This window comes from Protopterus annectens, chromosome 9.part0 (assembly GCF_019279795.1).
Source record: "Protopterus annectens isolate FY-2018-M chromosome 9.part0, PAN1.0, whole genome shotgun sequence".
NCBI lineage: Eukaryota > Metazoa > Chordata > Ceratodontiformes > Protopteridae > Protopterus > Protopterus annectens.
The window spans coordinates 157,975,548-157,996,732 of record NC_056743.1 but is presented as its reverse complement, the minus strand read 5'-3'; the positions used below and the strand labels follow the sequence as shown (position 1 = coordinate 157,996,732).

Genomic DNA, 21,185 nt, shown 5'->3' with positions numbered 1-21,185 from the left:
GGGCCAAGGAAACACTCTGCTTGACATGTATGGGCAGTCTATTCCAGAGTATGGGGAGTCTCTGGGTCAGGAACCTATCCCTCCAGCATGTTTTGTTCATTGTGATGACAATGTTTAGATCCCTGGAGCATGTGGCTCTGAGGGATTGGGATTTCTTTAAGTGGAGCATGTCCAACAGCTCAAGGTTTGATATGGCCTTGTATGTTAAGCAGAGATCGCCTCTAAGTAGATGATATGTCACAGAGTATAGCTGGAGTTTTTTTAGATGGTCAGCATAGGGCATCTGCTTTAGGCCTGTGATTCTTTTAGTGAGGTGTTTCTGTGGCCTTTCCAGCTGTTGTAGCTGTCTTATGAGGTACATACCAAATGGGGTGTTGTACTCTATAATGGGTCTAATGAGGGATGAGTACAGTGGGACAATGACCTCCTTTTTTCTGGATGAAAAGCCCTTAGTGATTAGGTGTGCCACATAGAAGGATTTCCTGACTGTTGTGGTGATGTGGTTATCGAAGGTGATCACTGTCCACCTGTGCCCCTAAGTCTCTCATCACACTTTCGGTATTTAGTGTACTGCCACCTATGTGATAATTCATGGGTACATGGTTTTTCCCAAAGGGGATAACTATACATTTCTTGGCATTAAGTTTGACCCCATGGCTCTGGCACCAAGCATCTGTTTCTGTAAGGCCCTTTTGTAGAATATCCACATAATTTGGGGATTCAATAATGGCTCCCAGTTTGCAGTCATTTGCAAACTGTGTTAGACAGAGTCCCTTAGTGTTGGTTTGTACTTCAGAGAAGTAGATGCCAAACAAGAGTGATCTCAGGACTGAACCCTGAGGTACTCCACTTGTCACTTGTCTGGAGCTGGATTTGGAGTTGGCTACTTTTACAGTCTGGGTTCTGTCAGTAAGCCAGTTGGCAACCCATTGAGTGATGTAGGGATTTATGCCCAGCTTAGTAAGTTTATCTATGATTCCAGAGTGGGGGATGGGGTCAAAGGCCTTGACGAGGTAAAGATAGGCTGTGTGGGCCGTCTTACCCTTGGTGACAGCTCTGGAGACTGATTTGAAGAAGTCAGTCAGGGTCAGGAGACAAGCCTGACCCTTCACAAACCCAAAATGGGTGGGGTCCAGTGTTTGAAGGTTGCCAATATCTTTGTTTATAAGTTCCATGATAATGTGTTCCATGCCCTTGCAGATCAGGCTCGTCAGACTGATGGGATAGTAGTTCCCGGGATCCAAGGTGGATCTCCCCTTATGGAGTGGGATAACTGTAGTTGTGCACCACTCAGTAGGCATGAAGCCTGAGGTGAGGCTATGATTAAGCATGACACTTGGGTGAGGTGCCAGTTGATTATGTAGTTTCATTTCATTCAAACTCTTCTTTCTTGTTTTACACACTGTTTGGGTGGGGGCATATCTGGATGTGCATGGATTTATGTGGGGTTTAGCATGTGAGGTTTCTCTCACATTTCTCCTGACTTTTGTGTTTCGTCCTGAGCAGTTATATGAATATTCTTGTCCATTTTCTTAGGATTTTTGTCTCCTGAACCCAACCTTTCAGGTTGTCCTTCCGTGAACTACTGCATTTTGTGTACTTGAGTGACATCTTGAAGAGCTAAATAATAATGTCATTTGCATTTCCCTCATCTGGTTGTCAGGGGATAACACTTTTTTTCTAATAGTAATTTCTCAAGCATTTCTTGTATTTTTTTCTTTTTCTTACAGTGCTGCTTCCTTCTGCTTTTTCAAGACAGGAGGCACGAACATCATTAATCACGTAATCATAGCTAGCAGAGGAGGACTTGGCCACAAGCTGCAGACAACATGCACAGGACACCAAACTACACAAAAAGAATAGTTGTTTCCCCTTTACAATTAAATCAATTTTAAAAGTTAAAATGTGTATGTATTTTTTTCTTCTAGCTAGACAAGGTAGGCAGAGGTTCATAACAAGCACCTGCCTTCCATCAAGTCATTAATCACAGAAAACTGGAAAAGATTTGTGAAAAAATCTTTTATTGCTTTGACCTTCTTGCTTATATTAATTAAAGACTGAAAGAAAAACCCAGACAAGCTAGAGTTTTCAGTGTGATACCTTAAATCTCCTGAAATGGAGGCCTATGAGATGTATGCAAATGATCTCTTAAGGACATCAAGTGTTTCAGCTACATGACTTCTGATTGTCCATAACTTATTTACTTTTCAAGTCTTTATGGTTATATTCAGGCAAATAAAGTCAAACTTTACTAGATGTGGACATGCGTGTTTTGGCCTTTTTACTGACCTCATTAGCACATCAAAAGATATTTTTAAAGCTTAAAATGTTGTATACTTGTTATTTTCTAACATGCCTTATTCTATTGTCTATGTTCAATTTGTTAAACAAAAAAACAAATTTGCAACTTTTTACTTTGGTTAGTAACTGTGGTCACCCACCACGACAGTCTGCACTAATGTGCATGTAGCAGTTAAAATTATATCATAAGCTCTAAAACATAACTGAAACTGTTCCAGTTTGTTAAATGTAACCCACACCTAATAGGATTTCAAATGAAAAATAATACTGTCACCTTTCAATTTTCCCCAAGATCTTCAGGTGTTTTGGGTAGCTACGGCTTAACATATGATTCAGCAGCCAAGGTTATACACAGTAAACAAACGTTAACATTCTTGATTCTTGTAACTTTAACATGTATACAGTACTAATCTGAGCAGATGTCTAAGTATAACAATGCATCTAGATTGCAGACTGTTGTTTATATTGTGTTCTAAGTTGATAGCAAAGACTAAAATACTTAACCCTTTTCTCATGGCAAAAACAAGTAAAGATGAATTTACTCCTCAACAGACTCTGGGAAGCGGGGGGGGGGGGGTCACTGGAAACCTCATGCAAAAAAAAGGTATGCAATACTAACTATATTACTTATATATTTTATTTTTTACAAATCTGTCAAAGCAACAAAAGATTGCTCTATTCTTTTGCCATCAGTATGTTAGATGCAAACAGCAAGTGTATACAGGCTTCCACTACATGTGGTTGAAGTTCAACTTGTCAATGATAGGAATCTCTTTACTCCATCACCTGAAAAAAATCTGAAAAAATAAATTTCTAAATAAACCCACTGCACTCCCTGAACTTATATATACAAACTCTGTGGTTGCACCAAGTTGAAGAAGGGGGGAATTATTCCCAAAAATGACATCACTGCCTACGCAACTCGTCAACAATGATTTCCTATGGAGGAATGCCAGTCTTGTACTGGTTGGACTTCAGGCAATTGACTCAACAGAATTCAATATTTGTCTACCTGTAGGTCACCCTTTGTATGTGTGGGATCAGGAAATAAGCTGCTACTTAACTTGGATCTGCTGCCCAGATTAGCTGCACTGAAAACTCACTTGTTGAGTCTTTCGGCTTTTCCCGGTTAGGGGTCGCCACAGCGGAACTACGGTCCGCTTAATGATTGGTAATTGATTTTACGTGCTGAGTTACCAGCCCTGATGCACAACCTTCAACGAAGGTACGCCCATTCACGCATGTCTCCACGCAGAAGATGCTCTAGCTGAGAATCGAACGGGACAGCGTCTGACTGTGAGGCGACGATATGTGATTTAGGAAACTCTTTTCAAATGTCTCAGAAAACTGTGGCAAATGCCTATTTGTATTACACATGGAAGAGTAAAAAGAGTTCCCAGTTTTACAAAAGAAAATGTATTAACATCAAGCTGTCACCTCTGAGTACAAACAATATTTATTTTACACCAAAGCAAAAAGAAATAAGCATAGAATTTGATGGGTTTGATGGGTTTGTTGGGTTTGTCTATCAATCCTGTTAGTTCCCCACAACAGGATGAATTCTAATTAATCAGAAAGCAATCTCTTTATCATGCCCTGCATAAACCCTTTACTTCCATGGACTCCTTAAGTTTCAGGATTATTTTAATACATAACAGATACACATGAATTCACTGCCCTTTTCAGTGAAATTAGGAATCTCAAAAGCTTTTTTCATTCAAATGATTAAAACTCTTCTTTCTTGTTTTACACACTGTTTGGGTGGGGGCATATCTGGATGTGCATGGATTTATGTGGGGTTTGGCATGTGAGGTTTCTGTCACATTTCTCCTGACTTTTGTGTTTCGTCCTGAGCAGTTATATGAATATTCTTGTCCATTTTCTTAGGATTTTTGTCTCCTGAACCTTTCAGGCTGTCCTTCCTTGAACTACTGCATTTTGTTTACTTGAGTGACATCGTGAAGAGCTAAATAATAATGTCATTTGCATTTCCCTCATCTGGTTGTCAGGGGATAACACTTGTTTTCTAATAGTAATTTCTCAAGCATTTCTTGTATTTTTTTCTTTTTCTTACAGTGCTGCTTCCTTCTGCTTTTTCAAGACAGGAGGCACGAACATCATTAATCACGTAATCATAGCTAGCAGAGGAGGACTTGGCCGCAAGCTGCAGACAACATGCACAGGACACCAAACTACACAAAAAGAATAGTTGTTTCCCCTTTACACTTAAATCAATTTTAAAAGTTAAAATGTGTATGTATTTTTTTCTTCTAGCTAGACAAGGTAGGCAGAGGTTCATAACAAGCACCTGCCTTCCATCAAGTCATTAATCACAGAAAACTGGAAAAGATTTGTGAAAAAATCTTTTATTGCTTTGACCTTCTTGCTTATATTAATTAAAGACTGAAAGAAAAACCCAGACAAGCTAGAGTTTTCAGTGTGATACCTTAAATCTCCTGAAATGGAGGCCTATGAGATGTATGCAAATGATCTCTTAAGGACATCAAGTGTTTCAGCTACATGACGAACTGACTTTTCAAAATGTTGTTAAATACAAACGCTAGATGCATACTTTTCCTATTAACATATGTGGGGTTTTGTACTCTTTCTTGTACAATATAATCTTAATATTCTCCTCGGAATTCTTCAAAATAGTAACGTAAAAAATTAATTCTGTTCTCAGAAAATTGCATAGTGAATTCTAAAAATGCTGTAGTGTGGCACAAATATTCAACATAGCTAAGAATTTCAACCATGCCGGTCCATATGAAAAAGGTATCAGCTACTAAACATAAAGTATTCAATGAAAGGTGGTAACTGAGAGAGAGTAACCATATGTGGCTTCTCTCATGATAGTATTATGTTGAGTGCTAGTGAGATCCATGTCTCCTGAGCTCCTCCATGGAAGATTAAAAAAAAAAACTTTTTGCAACGAGTAGGGGAAAATTTGCAATTTCTATAAACACACCCACTTTTCGCAAGAGTAAATTGTATAAAGTTTGTCCTTATGAAACTGTGAATTACTTTGTGACATAGTAAGTTGTATATGCCACAACATATCATGGGCAAGCACAACAGAGCACAGTCACTCTGCAAAAAAAGTAAAGGGATTATAACTTTTTCATATGGGGTATCATTTTGTGGATACCCTGATAACTTCATTAACTCATTCCCTCCAGATCAGCTCTTTTGAGTGTGTACATTTAACTCCCAGTGGGTGTGGCTTGAGCCTTTAAAAACTGAAGTTATCACCTTAAAGTTCTAAGAAATACTCCTTGACAGAGGTCAAATATCAATACAATTTTGTTTGCCATCATGTATGGATCAAGATAAAATATTTTGATATCTTGTATATAGCATGGTTCTGGAATTATGGATTATTAATTCAAATATGAACAAGCAATATTTGAAGCCTAGAGGCGTAGTTGGAGGTAACTGCAGAAATGCCTGGAGGCCCACTCAGCTGTAATGAGCTAAAAAACAGAAAGGTGTTGCTAGGACATACTGAAAAAGGGAGAACAAAACAAGGTGGCGAACACACAAGGGAAATACCAGGAGGGTTTGTGCTGGAGGAGGTGGGAGAGGTTTGGCAATATGTTTTTGTCAGGGGATAGAGCCCCTCCTATGTTTTCAATTTTTATTTATTTATTTATTTATTTATTTTTTGTTATAAGAAGATAGTGTGATTGGGAAATAGGGAAGATGGTGAAGCAGAAACAGTAAGGGAAGAAGGCCTGAGGAAGTGACAACTGTAATCTCAGTCCACAGAGCCTCAAATATATCCACTGCCAGATGGTTTTGCAGTGGAGGACCCCGATTTTGAAGAGGTAGGGACCTGTGTTGGCATGGTGGTCAGCACCAACTTGGAGAGTGTGTCTTCTACATACTGAAGAGACGCTACAACTGGCTGAATTCTCCTGTCCTCTACCTCTACCAGTATGGCCTCAATCAAGCTCTGAAGCCTGCTTTCTGTGAGGATTTCAAGGCTGCCATGTGCTGGAGTGGCTGTAGTACTGTCACTTACACTCCGACCCTGCAAGAATGTCCCTGGATGGGCAGAGGATTATCTGTCCCTAGCCTGGGAGGTATGTGACTGGTCTTTTCCTATGGGATTTGAACATGTATAAGAAAAGAAAAAATGGGAGGGAAGGAAAACAAAAAAGGAGAAAGAAATGTATAAACAAAATAAGAAAAAAAAGAGTGAGAAATAAGGGAGGCGAGAGACAAAACACAAAAAGTACAATAAATCCACACAATAATATTTTAACAAAATTTAAAAACACAACAAAATACTGCTGTAAAAATTCTTTATTGAAGTAAAACTTTTGCATGTGAAGTGCTTATGCTTACAGTTGGGGGTAGTGATTTGGAAAGTTCTTCTGTACATTGGAAGAATTAAGAGTAGTTCTTATCCATACTTGTGATGAATTGAAATGGCAAGGACTTCGGTCTTTCTGAAGGGTTATGAGTTTACATTACCCAAAATAAAGAAAAAAAAAAGAAAAAGAAATCAGTAATTATTGCAGTTACTGAATGTAACAAATAAGATTATAATACATTTCTCTTAATCTGTTAAGTCTTCAGTTGTATGCTTTTGAGCTGCGAAGCTGTAACAACATTGTCTACAGGAGTGCTACAGAAATCAATTTGAAAATCATTGCTTTGTCAGCCTTCCTGCTACCATTACTGCTGTATAATAATCTCTACCGTGTCCATTTAATAACAAAATATCTTTTGGACACTTACCAGAAGACTCAAAAAGATAGTACATTCATCGTTGGCAATTGTACTGTCTTTCTTTCTCAGATATCAGTGAAAGAGTGAGAGATAATATTGTTTAAACTGTATTTGAATATCTTCCGCATATAAGCATAAATATATTGTATATGATTATTTCTTTCTCTTTTTATTTCCCAGTTTAACTCTTATAAGCATACATATGTGAATTATTAGAATACTTTACTAATATTCCACTGAGTGCTGGAGGATAGTAGAGAAATATGACGAGTTTTGATTTTTGTTTTAAAAATGCATGTACACTCTGTGTTATAGCTAAAGTGCAAAGGCTGAAATGTATCAATTTAAGGAAATGTGTGTTTCATTTTCTGCAGAAATGTGTCTGATGTATAGTAAGCAAGCAAGCAATAATGCCCAATAGGGTGTATGTGTTACTGTGTACATAACACCCACCTAGGGAAAGGGTGCTATTTACACAGTAACACTCACGGCTTGGAGTGTATTATTGAACTTAGAGAATGGACTGTAAAATTGTTGTGTTTTACTTACTATTTTTTTTATATATTTTTGATGTAAAATAGTTTCTCTGCCTAATGTTTCAAAGTTGCTATAGTATATGTAAATGGTGTTGGAGGAAGCAACTTACATCAAAAATACAGCACTTAAACAAAATCTATCTAGATACCTACTTTACTTTTTCAGTCTCTTAATCCTAATATGCATGTTTTGTTGCCAGTCACTGGGGACTGAAGTCACTAAATAATGACATACATTTAACTTTCAGACCTAATTTCCTTCAGAAAATTCAAGCTAACACAAATACTGTTATTTAAGCACCTTTGCAATTTTATAAGAACAATATTTAAAATCTGTTCCTATTTTGAGTCTTTTTTCCCTTTATTTCAGGCTTTATCCAGATTTCTTGAGCTAAAAGGTCGAGAGGTATGCCAACCTACTTAATGCTGCTGACACTGGTCGATCAATCTCATTCTCTCATACACAAACACTTGCCCTTCAGAAAGTGCATGCTGATGCAAATCCTATTATTCAAACAACTTCATTATTTTATAACAGCAATATTTAAAACATTTCATCTTTCAAGTGCATTGCTTACTGTACTTATTTCCTTGTTTCACTTGAAAGAAAGTTACTGTTTGTCATTTTTGCATTTAAGTTACCTGTAACACATTGCATTTAAGTTACCTGGCACTTGCTCACTAAGTCAGCACAAAAAAATTAAAAATACTACACCCTCACAAACTCCCCTTGAGTACCTTGTTCCCCATTGGCCCTTTTTTTTTCAATTATAAAGGAATTCCCAATGCTATTCTAGCATGTCCAAAGGTCAGTTGTCAATCTCCTCTCCAGTCCAGCTGGTGAATCTGGGAATCTTGAGGCAATGTTACAACTGCCTCATGTACACAGACAACCCTCTCCTCCTCCCAATAAATTCCAACACATGTGAGAGATGCAACCATATAGCCAAACTGGAGGCTAAGCTCTCTCAACTCAGTACTGGCGTAACCAGTCAGGAGGAGAAGGAAACCACACTCACTACAATTCCAGTCTCACATAGACCTACCACGACAGCAAACCAAACACATAAACACACAAAAACATACTCGGAGGCTTTAAATAAAAATCTGCCTAAGCAGCAGAGACCTCCAAAGCAGACACCCAAGCAACCACTACCCCAAAACAAAACTCGTGCAACACATAGCTCACAAAGCCAGTGTGCCGAACAGTCACAGCCCTTAAGGCTAAACAACACACCTGATACACTTGTAATAGGTGACTCTATCGTCAGGCACATTGATGTCCCGCTCACCAGGCTGAACAAGGAGAAGGTCACGGTGAGCTGCCTGTCGAGCGCTAGGATCCACCACATAACACAAGCACTCAGGTCACTCCAAGGCAAGTACAAATATGACTCAGTCATTGTCCATGCTGGTGTGAATGACCTGAGACGTACCTCCCTGGGATACATGAAAAGAGACATAGAGGAGCTCTCTGAGCATGTAGCCCAGGCCGGTATGACCCTGACCTTGAGTAGCATCTTACCCTCACCAAGAATGATGCCACAATATGAGGACAAGATGATCAATTTCAACAATTGGCTTAAGTATTGGTGTCATTCAAAGAGGATCCAATGCCTGTCAGCCTGGGATGACATGCTCGACAAGCCACGATGCTTCGCTAGGGACGGCTTGCACCTGTCACCCCTGGGCTTTCGGATATTGGCAAAGGCTCTTGCTACCCCCATAGTTCCTTTTTTAGGCAAGGCTCAAAAGACAAACCCACCTCCATAGGTATCACAAGAGATAAGAAACTAAGAGTAATGCTACTCAATGCCAGAAGTCTAAACCTCAAGATGCACGCACTCTAAACTCTCCTTAGCATGGAGAACATCGATATCTGTGCAGTAACAGAAACCTGGTTCAAGGCTCCCGAGAGCACCCCAGCACTACCAGGTTATACCTCATACCATGCTTTTCGGCCCCAAAACTTGGACCGAACCACAAAAGGAGGGGGAGTATCAATATTCGTCAAAGATACCCACACCTCCAGGTTGGTGGCACAGCACGAAGCATCAGAGACTATTCATGTCTGTTGTCCATGTCATAACATTCCCGGTCAACAAATTTAAATAAATAAATAAATAAATAAATAAATAAATGTGCAACTAACAGTGGATAAAACTGCCTTCCAGTTTATAGCCTGCTACAGACCACCCTCCCAAACCCATGAACCCCACTCAGCCTTCCTGAGAACACTGGAAAATATGAAAGTCTCTCCAAACACCATTATATTGGGCGACTTCAACTACCCAAACATAGACTGGGAGCATTACTCTAGCTCCAACACCCTAGCCCAAAGGTTCCTAGAATTTATAAACTCAAATGCTATGGAACAAGTTGTTACCACTCTCACAAGAGGGGAAAACATACTGGACCTGATCATCACCAACATGGGGACTCTATGCTCCAGACCAGAAGTGTATCCCTCACTGGTAAGATCAGACCATAAACTAATCTCACTGGATATTCACATCCCGACCCCACCCCCTGCCCAGAAAACCACAGTGAAAAACTTCTCTAAAGCAAATTTCACACTCCTCAAAACCGAGGTGGAATCCTTCAAAGCCCCCGGCCTGTGGAAAATATGGCCCAGACCGCAGAATCCTTTATAAACGCATTCTATGAACACCTTCAGGAATGCATGGATCATGCAATCCCAAATAAAACCAAGACCCAATCCTCCAAAGGCAGACATCCTGTCTGGTGGACCCCAGCCATAAACAAACTATACAATAGAAGGAGGAAGCTACTACATGATAGAGCAAAATCCCAAAAAGGGAAGGCATCTCTGATCAGTATTACAAAAAACTACGGGCACTCATAAAATCGTCTAAGGCCAGCTTTGAGAGAAAAATTGCGCAGGACACTAAGGATAATCACAAGGCTTTCTTTAGTTATGTTAGGAACCTGGGTGGGAATTCCCAGATATGCTCAGAATTAGTCCAAAATGACAAAAAATACACCGAACCCACAGACATTGCCAACATCCTAGCTGACAGGTTCAGCGCAAACTTTCCCCCCCCTCCCCACCAAAAGGGCAAATATCTATCCCAGCAGAGTGCTGCCCCCCTGACATCTCAGATGCTCAGGTAAGAGCCGCCCTCTCCAAAGCAAAAAACACAGCATCAATGGGACCAGACGGTGTCCCAGGCTGCGTCCTACATGAACTCCAAGAAGAGCTAAACCCAAACATAAAACTACTGTTCAATCTCAGCCTTACTACAAGATATGTACCCAAAGAGTGGCATACAGCAACAGTGGTCCCTCTCCACAAAGGTGGTGCCTCAACGGATCCTGGAAACTATCGCCCCATAAGCCTGACTAGCTTGGTCTGCAAAGCTATGGAAAGGATCATCATGGACCTCATAAATAAAGATATTGGGGACCTACAGACACTGGATCCTACCCAGTTTGGCTTTGTTATGGGCAGATCCTGCCTCTTAAACCTGGTTTATTTCTTTGAAAGCGTCATCAAGGCCATTGACGAGGGGAAGGTGGTCCACACAGCCTACCTGGACCTCGCAAAAGCCTTCGATACAATACCCCACTCGGGCATTATAGATAAGCTCACCAGCTTAAATATAAACCCCTATGTCACTAGATGGGTTGCAAACTGGCTCAAGGACAGAACACACATGGTTAGAATTGCTGGAGCCGTGTCAGACTCCAAACCAGTTACAAGTGGCGTCCCATAAGGCTCAGTCCTGGGACCTCTCTTGTTTGGTATATATTTCTCGGAGGTACAGGCCAACACGGAAGGACTGTGGCTGACCAAGTTCGCAGATGACTGCAAACTGGGCGCCATAATCGACTCTCCAGCCAACACAAGCATCCTCCAAAAGGGCCTCATAGAAACAGACAACTGGTGCCAGAGCCATGGCCTCAAGCTAAACACCAAAAAGTGTATAGTCATCCCCTTTGGCAAAAACAAAGTGCCCACAAATTACCACATAGGTGGTAATCCATTAAGTACAGAAGAAGTAATTAGGGACCTGGGGACCCAAGTTGATAGCAATCTCTCATTTGACAACCACGTGGCCAAAGTGGTTAGAAAAACATTTTATATAGCCCACCTAATCATGAAGGGATTCACATCTAGATCAGGGGAGGTCATCGTGCCTCTTTACTCATCCCTCATCAGGCCCATAATTGAGTACAATGCCCCTTTTGGGATGTACCTTACCAGACACCTGCAGCAACTGGAAAGACCCCAAAAGTACCTCACCAAGAGGATCAAAGGGCTCAGACAGATGCCATATGCTGCCCAGTTAAAGAAACTCCAGGTCTACTCAGTGGCATACCTCCTGCTCAGTGGCAATCTGTGCCTGACATATAAAGCCATGTCCAACCCGGAATTAATGGACATGCTGCACCTCAGAAAATCCAAATCCCATCGAGCTATGCGCTCGAGAGACTTGAACCTCAGCACTGAAATAAATAGGACATGCTGGAGGGACAGATTCATAACCCAGAGGCTCCCTTCACTCTGGAATAAAATCCCAGTCCAGGTTAGGCAGAGTCCCTCATTGACTGTCTTCAAGAGGAATCTTGATGAGTGGATAGGAGATTGTAGGTTTACCCCGGGTATCACTTCTGTGTCACTGTTAGACAGAGGCACAGTATACTAACCTCAAAAAAGGGCATAGCAAAATTAATTTAAAATGGGTGGCGAAAGCCAAACCCACTCTGGCTAGGCTCATAAATGCCCTAGGGCAGATAGCCTAGTATGAACCTATGAACCTATATCTTGAGCTAAGAGGTCAAGAAGTATGCAAGCCTTACTGCTGCCAGTCCTTGATCACTTTCACTCTCTCTCTCTCTATCACTCACATCACTGTCATGTACATGTAAACTCACACAGAGAATGAAACATAAACACACACACATATACGTGCACACACACACACACACACACACACACACACACACACACACACACACACTTGCGCGCGCTCGTGCACACACACACACACACGAACATGCGCACGCGCACATGCACACATGCACACACGCGCGCGCACACACATAAACATGCGCACACGCACACACATGCACGCACACACACACACACACACACACACACACACACACACACACACACACACACACACACACACACACACACACACACACACACACACACGCACGCACACACACACGCACACACACACACACGCACACAGACACACTTTTCTGTTTAGTTTTTATACTTGTTTAAACAGCAAAAGCAATGTTTAGTGAGTATGAAATAATGGCCTGATTGAGCTCGCTCTTACATGCATACACTCGCACACAGACACAAACACGCACATGTTTAAAATTTTCTTTCTTTTATTTTAATTATTATTTTTTTTTATTTTATTATTATTATTATTATTATTTAATTTTACGCTTGTGAAACAGCAAAACTGCTGCTTAGTGAATGTAAAATAATGGCAGCCAATTGGCTAATTTCAGTTGAGCTCTATGACAGCTTGATATGCTGATTTTCTGCAGGCATTACCTATACATTAACACCCTGCCAGAAAATGTTTGTTTTACAAACAGAATGACAATCTATAGGCTGCCCATTCTCTAATACTGAAGTAAAACAGCATGTTCTATGAAATCTTCTGTGTTGCTCTTTCTCTTAGCAAAGTAACTCCCACTCCCCACCCCATGTGGTAAGTGTCATTTCAGCCATGTTGTACATACAGATAGAAATACTTATGAACAAATAATTAAGTTAAGCAATTGTTTTTACTTATTTATGTATCCCTTACAAAACTGTCTTCATGTAATATTTATATTTTACAACTTTTTCCCTGCAATGGTAAACAATTAAAGTTGCAGTTACAGATTTATATTTCATAACTTTATTATGTGCAGTCAGCATCACTGACTGCACATTAGTAAAAGATTTACATAATTACCTGTACAGATTATTATTTTAATACTCTTAACTTGACATTTCTATTTTCTGTGTAGAGTCATCATGTCCTCCCCGCGGTCGAGCGGGTGTTCGAAAGACATGCGTTTAATGGGTGTGCCTTCGTTGAAGGTTAGGCGTTGGGCTGGCAACTCGACACCATAAAAACTAACTGCCAATCATTAGCAGACCGGAGTTCCGCTGTGGCAACCCCTGCCAGGAAAAGCCAAAAGACAAACAACAACAACAATAACTGTAACCTGTTAACACAGTGCTAGTTTTCCTTTTTCTTCAAAAGATGGACGTCTGATTACAGATATACTACTCACATTTTATGCATTTCATAATATCAGTACAAGTAAATATTTTCAGGTAAAGATATTTGAGTCTGGAAGTACATGTAGTTATGCAATTTTAACCCCCTTTTTAATTTTTGATATATATATATATATATATATATATATATATATATATATATATATATATATATAAATATATAAATCAGTATAAATGAATTAAGAAAATAATTTTACTTACTATAGAACTTTGGCCTTCTCACCATAACCTGATACATCCACTTGGCCAGCTGGTCAGCATTACACTTCTGCAAACTGTCATACCTGTGACAATATAGCCAACTGGAGTGGGTTATACCTGTCAGGGTTGACAGGTGGTGGTCACCCAATTCCTGCCAGATACTGATTTTTTTTTTCTACATACCTTGATGTATCCACACCTGGATCTTCTCAAGGTATGAGTCATGCAAAAGGTAAAGCATTACTAAGGTTTCTTTTTCAGACCAGCTGGGAACGTGGCCTCGTGCTTTCACAGGTGCTGCCATCATTTGAAAAGCCAGAACCAGAATGAAGAAAGTATGGTGAGGGATGTATTAAGCGGGATTATAACTGTAGAACAGTGATTGTTTGTACCTTGACAGCTACAGTAGTTTAAGAAGCACATGGGGAGGGCAGTATTAAGCAAGTTCAATTATGTGCAAGCCATGGATATGCATGCAGCTAGATTTATGTTGGTTGTACAATAAACCGCTGTTAACTCTCAATATATGCCTTCACTGGTCATTCTACAATAGCCACTCCCTACTGTGTGTGACATCAGCTTGACCAAACCCTTTTTTTGCTGGCAAGCTTATTAGAGAAGGTCTAGATACTATTCACAGAATTGGTGTAACCAAAACTGCTTTGTCACATGCTGATTTTTCTAAAGGAAAATATTTACCTGTCCTTTCTAAGTGTCATGGATTATTTTTAAAAATATGGATAATAACTTTCAATATTAATGCCTATTGATAAAAGTACTTTTTTTTTGCTTTAACAACAGTATACATCATATAGTGAAGTGGGACTTTTTTCTTATAATATAGGTGGAGGGAAAATAAATATCAACAGTAATGTGTAAAATTATTTTATGATTTTATTATATGTATCACTTGTTAGAGTGTGACATACAGTGTTTAATGCACAGGGATTAACCTTCAGTTTGCTTTCAACCCAACATTTAGAAGACTCCATTTTGAATTTCACACCTATGTTGTAATTTTGACTAGTTTAGGACAATCTGTGTATCTCCAGGCATCACTTGGTATTGCTGCGGCATTTGTAGTTATCCACAGTGCATTCATGTCTCTTTGAAATATGTGGGATGTGTGTTCACAATCAACAAAATGCTGAAATACGACAACATACCTCAGGACATGTTTGCGTAATACTGCAATTCATGGACATGCATACAAATTAGTCTAATTTGCATAATAAATGTGTAAATCTGCTTGAATTTACAGCAGCAGTTTGAGCTTCATGATATTGATTCACAAATAGCTGAAAGAGGCTGCAAATGTCTTAGAATACCACATCTCAAAGTAAGGAAAATTTTATAAAATATTTATTATTTAGTAAGAGACACGTTAACAGTTATTGGAATATTGATTTAAAGCTCTCCTACAATACATTTTGATGTGTATTGTGGATGTATTAATACCATCCCAGAACTGGTAATTTTGCTCAGTTTGTTGAATTTGCCTGACATGTACTAGACTTTGTAATTGTTGTAAATGATCATTTGGTCTTTATTGACGTTAGTGTAGTGTAGTGACTGTAGATATATGAGAAAAAATGCTTATTGTACTCGAGAAATTTCAATGTGTAAAGGACAGGAATGGGCATGTTGATAAATGTGATGTTCTGCTACTTACAGTGAGGGAAAAATAAATGACAATGGCAAATAGTAGTGCAGATTGCTTTTAGTGCAGCAACTGTCATTATTGAATAAACTGTCATTGTGTGGTTTAGATAACATTTTGTTTGCGGTTGTCAGGAATAGCCAGTGGTTTCTACTTTAACAGCTGAGGCCATGCAAGCAGTACTGTGACAAGTGTCTGACTGTAGCCTTTTTATCTGTGTAGTACAGATGGAGAATAAGGGATTAAGGCATAGGCATGATAACCTTAGCCATGAGGAAAACTGTGTATTCATGGCAGTGCATAGGACATATGGGAGACTTAATTTGGTAAAAGGGGGGGGTGCAGTCAAGCTGAAAGGAGCAAAGCATGGAGCCAAGTAGTTGTCAGAATCAATGCAGTTAAAGGCAGAAGCAGATTGTTGGCACAGTGCAAAAAAAATAAAGACAAATGATATGGTAAGACATGCTAGAAGGAAGACCAGGTGGAATGCAATTTCCGGGGGGGCTCCAAATCTTAAGTTTACACCAGAAGATGAATACCGTCTGTCTATCTGTGGGAGTGATTATGATATAGAAGATGGAACAAATGGAATAATTAGAGGTGGTGTAGACACTGCTCCATCAAACCAAAGTCTGCAACAGCAGCATTTGCATTCATTAGTTCCTGAAAGTTGGTTTAAAATGTACACCTTATGTAGCCTAAATTGAATGGTGACAAAGAGTGCTGTGACTAAACACGTCAGAATTCATTATTATTAGATGAGTCTTGTACATCAGCAGCTAATGAAAATGAAGGCAAAGTGCATGGTAAATGTCCCACTCATCCCCTTGTAATCATTCTATGCTGTATGCTGATGCATTGTTATTAACTTGCGTTATGATTTCTTTTACAGACTCGGCATCAGAAACAGACAGTTCAGCTGTACCAATATGGATGAAGTCAGCAGCAGAATGGGTGCTGCTGCTGATAATATAGTTGTATTTATGAGACAGCCTGAGGAAAGTGTCAGGAAGTCTCCAAGTTTAATGGAAAGTTCTCTCACCTTGCAACATGTTAGTAACTGTACTCTATAGAAAGTGATGCTGCATCACAAAGTCAAACACAAGCAGACATTCCACTCATACTTATATAGCAGAAGCAACCCTGCATGTCTACACCAGTTTCCATGTTGAGGATGATGGTAGACATTCTGAGACCACATTGTCAATAGTGACACCATTACAAAGAGGTGCCATTCACAGAAATTTTTTATAACTACCTCAGGACATACACAAAGCACTGGCTGCACAACAGGAAATATGTCATGGCATAGTTAGGGCTCAGACCACTGCAACAGCGCTCAGCTAGAAATAGTCAAAGTCCTGCAGAGGATGTGTGAAGGTTTCCTGCATTACTTTGGATTGGCAGAGAAGAGGGATAAAGCCATAGTGTCATTGATGTGTAGTACGGTGGCACATCAAGCATTGTTGCAGCCTCCATTCATACACTAGTTAGGACATAACAGACTCAAGCTGACCATGGTCTTATGAGAGGTAGGGGATGGAGTACTATCTGGACATATGGGTGGATCACATGATACTACCACTGGTTTTCAACACAGTGATATCACTACTTACAGTGACAATCACAACAAATGTCTCACAGGCCATGCCACGGGCTCTATACACCTAGGACTACCTCACATTCCAGGTCAGGGTCACTGACAGCAGGATCACCTTCCTCCCACAGATCACACCGTCGGCCTAACTTACCTTTCAGTTCTAGTGGTAGCCCGATCTCAAAATCAGTTACACCATCATCAGGCCTATGAAGAAGAACTGTGTATAATATTCATTGACAAATCTTTTTGTTTAGTTGAAATGAGGTTTTGTTGGGGGTGGTGGGGCTGTGTGTGTATGTGTTTATCGATCTATCTATCTATCTATCTATCTATCTATCTATCTATCTATCTATCTATCTATCTAGTTGTTCTCTTTACATCTGTTACTTACACCATACTCTGACTTTGAATCATTTAACTTCCTATTTAATTGGAATTGTATTCAGGGGAGACTGGAAATCTGTGTACAAGTATTAAGTACATGAATGAACACTGGACAAAAACAATGATACATGGATTACCATTCCCTCTGGTTGCAGTCACATAAGAAATTAAAATAGTAATGAGCAAATATTTTCAGGTCCAATACATCATACACAAATGACACATTGCAATAAGCATCCTGTCATATAAACTTAATGGCTGCCTTCATCACTGCACACATGATGTCAGTTTCTGAAAGCTAGAATGCATTTTGTATGACACTAAAAAACAATCTGATGTGTAGTAAAACTCAATTCAGTAAACAGAAACGGCATATATAACTGAATATTTCATTGTTGCCAGTATTGCTTTCTATTGGATAGTGAATACATAATTAAAGCAAACGTTAATCAGTATAGTAGGTGCAACTGTTGATTTATGTATTGATTTGATACCTTTCAGCATCACTGAACAAGAATAAGTGAGCAGTCAGGCAAACAGGTAGTAATACGGAAATATTTTAAATGAAAGTGATGATCATGAGATGAACCATGACAGCAAACCTTGCACCACACGGCATAGCCCAAAAATATATATATATAAATATATAAATTATGCTCCATGTATTTTTACACAAAGAAAACGGTAACATGAATGTCCTGGTCCATAGTTCTGGACTAGAGACCACCTCTTAGCCTGTGTAGCTGCATGCTGTGCACTAGCCTGCCATATGGTGTCCCTTACTACTGCTGCTGGCTGGTCATCATTAGTCAAAGTGGGACTGGAACTGGAAGGTGCAGTGACTGCATGGGTCACCACCAGACCAGTGCATGATAATATTATACAGAATGCAACTGACAGTAAATACCTTGCATGTAGTAGCTGGGTCATACTGAAGGGCGCACCTAAACTGGTACAATAAGATGAAAAGCTTCTTCAGGAGGCCGGACACACTCTCAATGACAATACGGGTCTGGAACAGAGATGTGTTATATGTCTCCTCCACAGCTCCAGAAGGATTTCTCACTGGAGTCATGAGAAATGACTCCAGTGGATATCTGGCATTCTTTTAAAAAGAGAGAGAGAGAGACAGAGACAGAGAGAAAGGGTGTAGAGGCAAAACAGGAAAACAGCAATACAGCAATAAAGTTATTAAAAAAATTCAACTTAGCAACAAGAAGACCCCTAGGCATCCTATGATGCAGAATGAGGTGGTAGAGTGAAATAGTGTGCCAGATATGGGAATCATGTGCACTGCCAGGATGCTGGGCAGAGACTTTGGTGATATATCCCCATGCATCACACACTACATGGCAATTGATGGAATGGTAGCTCTTCCTATTGCTGTACCACTACCCCTATGGACCTGGAGGGCCCCCTAATTTCAACATGGGTGCAGTCTATCACACTGCGTATCTCAGGGAAATGTGCCAGCCCATAAAAGGCACATATAGTCCTGGCTTGGTCCTGAGGTAACACTGAGAAATAGATGTACTGATCCACATGTGCTGGGAGTACAACCCAGAACTGCTTCCATATCCTTAAGGCAGAAGCCTGTGAGATCCCCAAAGTGTCCCCAGTTTGTCTCTGGAAGGTCCCAGGGACAAGTATAGTGAGGGCTATACATACTTTGGTGTCCATAGGAATAGGAAGTCCAAGCATTCCCCCACTTCCCCTATGCGCTCAGTCATGTCCACTAACACCCTTATAATGTCCCTGTCTCCTCTAAACCTATCAAAGTTTTCTTGGTTATCAAAGTTATAATGAGTAATCCTTTGCTTATATTTTCACCTTCTCGGCAGGCTAGTGCCTCTGTGTGCAAGCGGTTTTGTCCCTGCCAAGACAAGGAACTCCAACCTAAAAATAACAAAGCTCAATGCAAGAGAAAGCATTTTTTGCCAATTTGTAACTCTGACAGATTTGGTGCTGGTTCCCTTTTTATAGTGCATTGGTGACCAGCTTGGAAAAACAGGAAAAACTGACTCTGAATTGCAAATGGTATAAAATAGCCTTCATTCACATACAAAGATTTATGCTACTCCTCATTTCCAGTAAACCAAAATAAGACAACAAAGAGGTGACTAAAACCAAGTAAGGAAGCAGAAAACAGCCTCGTAGAGTGAAACACTCAAGCCCCAGAGAAAATTAATGTTGCAGATTACAGAACTTTGAAGTTGTGGAGTTGCTGAAGGTTACTTTCTCAGGAGTGTCCGGATCCCTTGTGGAAGCAGTCTCTGACAGTCTCTGCTACATTAATTTTCTCCAGGGCTTGATTGTTTCAGTCTACGAGACTGTTTTTTGCTTCTTCACTCCTCATTTCCACCTCATTATCTGGCTATTTGCATAACTACATTCGACAACACCATACATTGGCATAACTAGTCTGTATGAATCACAGCTCAGCTCCACTGTTTCATGCATGCCCCTGAAATCCTTAACTCTTTTACATAACTGACTGTGAATACTGCCCAAAGTGGGTTTCAAACTTTGAGCTATCTCCAGGATATCAGTGTGTTCCTAGTAGGAAGGACATGGCAAGAAAAGGCAAAATAATGCTGTGTTCATAGGTTCATAGGTTCATAGGTTCATAGGTTCATAGGTTCATACTAGGCTATCTGCCCAAGGGCATTTATAAGCCTAGCCCATAGTTATGTGGCTTTCGCCACCCCTTTAGTTTGAATAAAAACTATGCCTATCATTTTGCTGTGCCTCTGTCAAGCAGTGACACTGAAGTAATCCCTGGGGTATATCTGCGATCTCCCATCCATTGGTCAAGATTCCTCTTGAACAAGGCCAGCGAGGTGCTCTGCCTCACATGTACCTGGATTTGGTTCCACAGCATAGGGAGTCTCTGGGTGATGAATCTGTCCCTCCAGCACTTTCTATTTATAACCGTGTCAAGGTTTAAGTCTCCCGCCCATGTGGTTCTGAGGGATCTAGATTTTTTGAGGTGAAGCATATTCATCAAATCTGGGTTTGACATGGCCTTATATGTCAGGCACAGGTCACCTCTGAGCAAGCGGTATGAGACTGAATAGAGCTGGAGTTCTTTCAGTCGGGCAGCATAAGACATATTTTTGAGACCCTTTATCCTTTTGGTGAGGAACTTTTGGGGCCTTTCAAGCTGCAGCAGGTGTCTGGTCAGATACATTCTGAACAGGACATTGTACTCAATCATAGGTCTAATGAGTGATGAGTACAGGGGGACGATGACCTCCCTTGATCTAGATGTGAATCCCTTCATGATCAGGTGGGCGATATAGAAGGTTTTCCTAACTACTTTAGCAACATGAGTGTCAAATGAAAGGCTACTGTCAACCTGGGTCCCCAGATCCCTGATGACTTTTTCTGTGCTCAGTGGATTGCCACCTATATGGTAGCTAGGGGTAACCTTGTTTGCCCACCTCCTTCAAGCCTTGAAGTTCTGTAAGGGGTTTCTGA

General features: G+C 40.2%; 1 protein-coding gene across 2 annotated transcripts in view; it reads left to right on the top strand.

The window, feature by feature from the left end:
• The window catches only part of LOC122811103 (low choriolytic enzyme-like), a 298,499-nt gene that overhangs the window by 63,331 nt on the left and 213,983 nt on the right, over nt 1–21,185 (top strand). For both annotated transcript variants that reach the window (XM_044082680.1, XM_044082679.1), the window contains exon 2: nt 15,323–15,400. The gene's annotated coding sequence lies outside the window, so the exon portion shown is untranslated. The remainder of the gene's footprint in view (nt 1–15,322; nt 15,401–21,185) is intronic.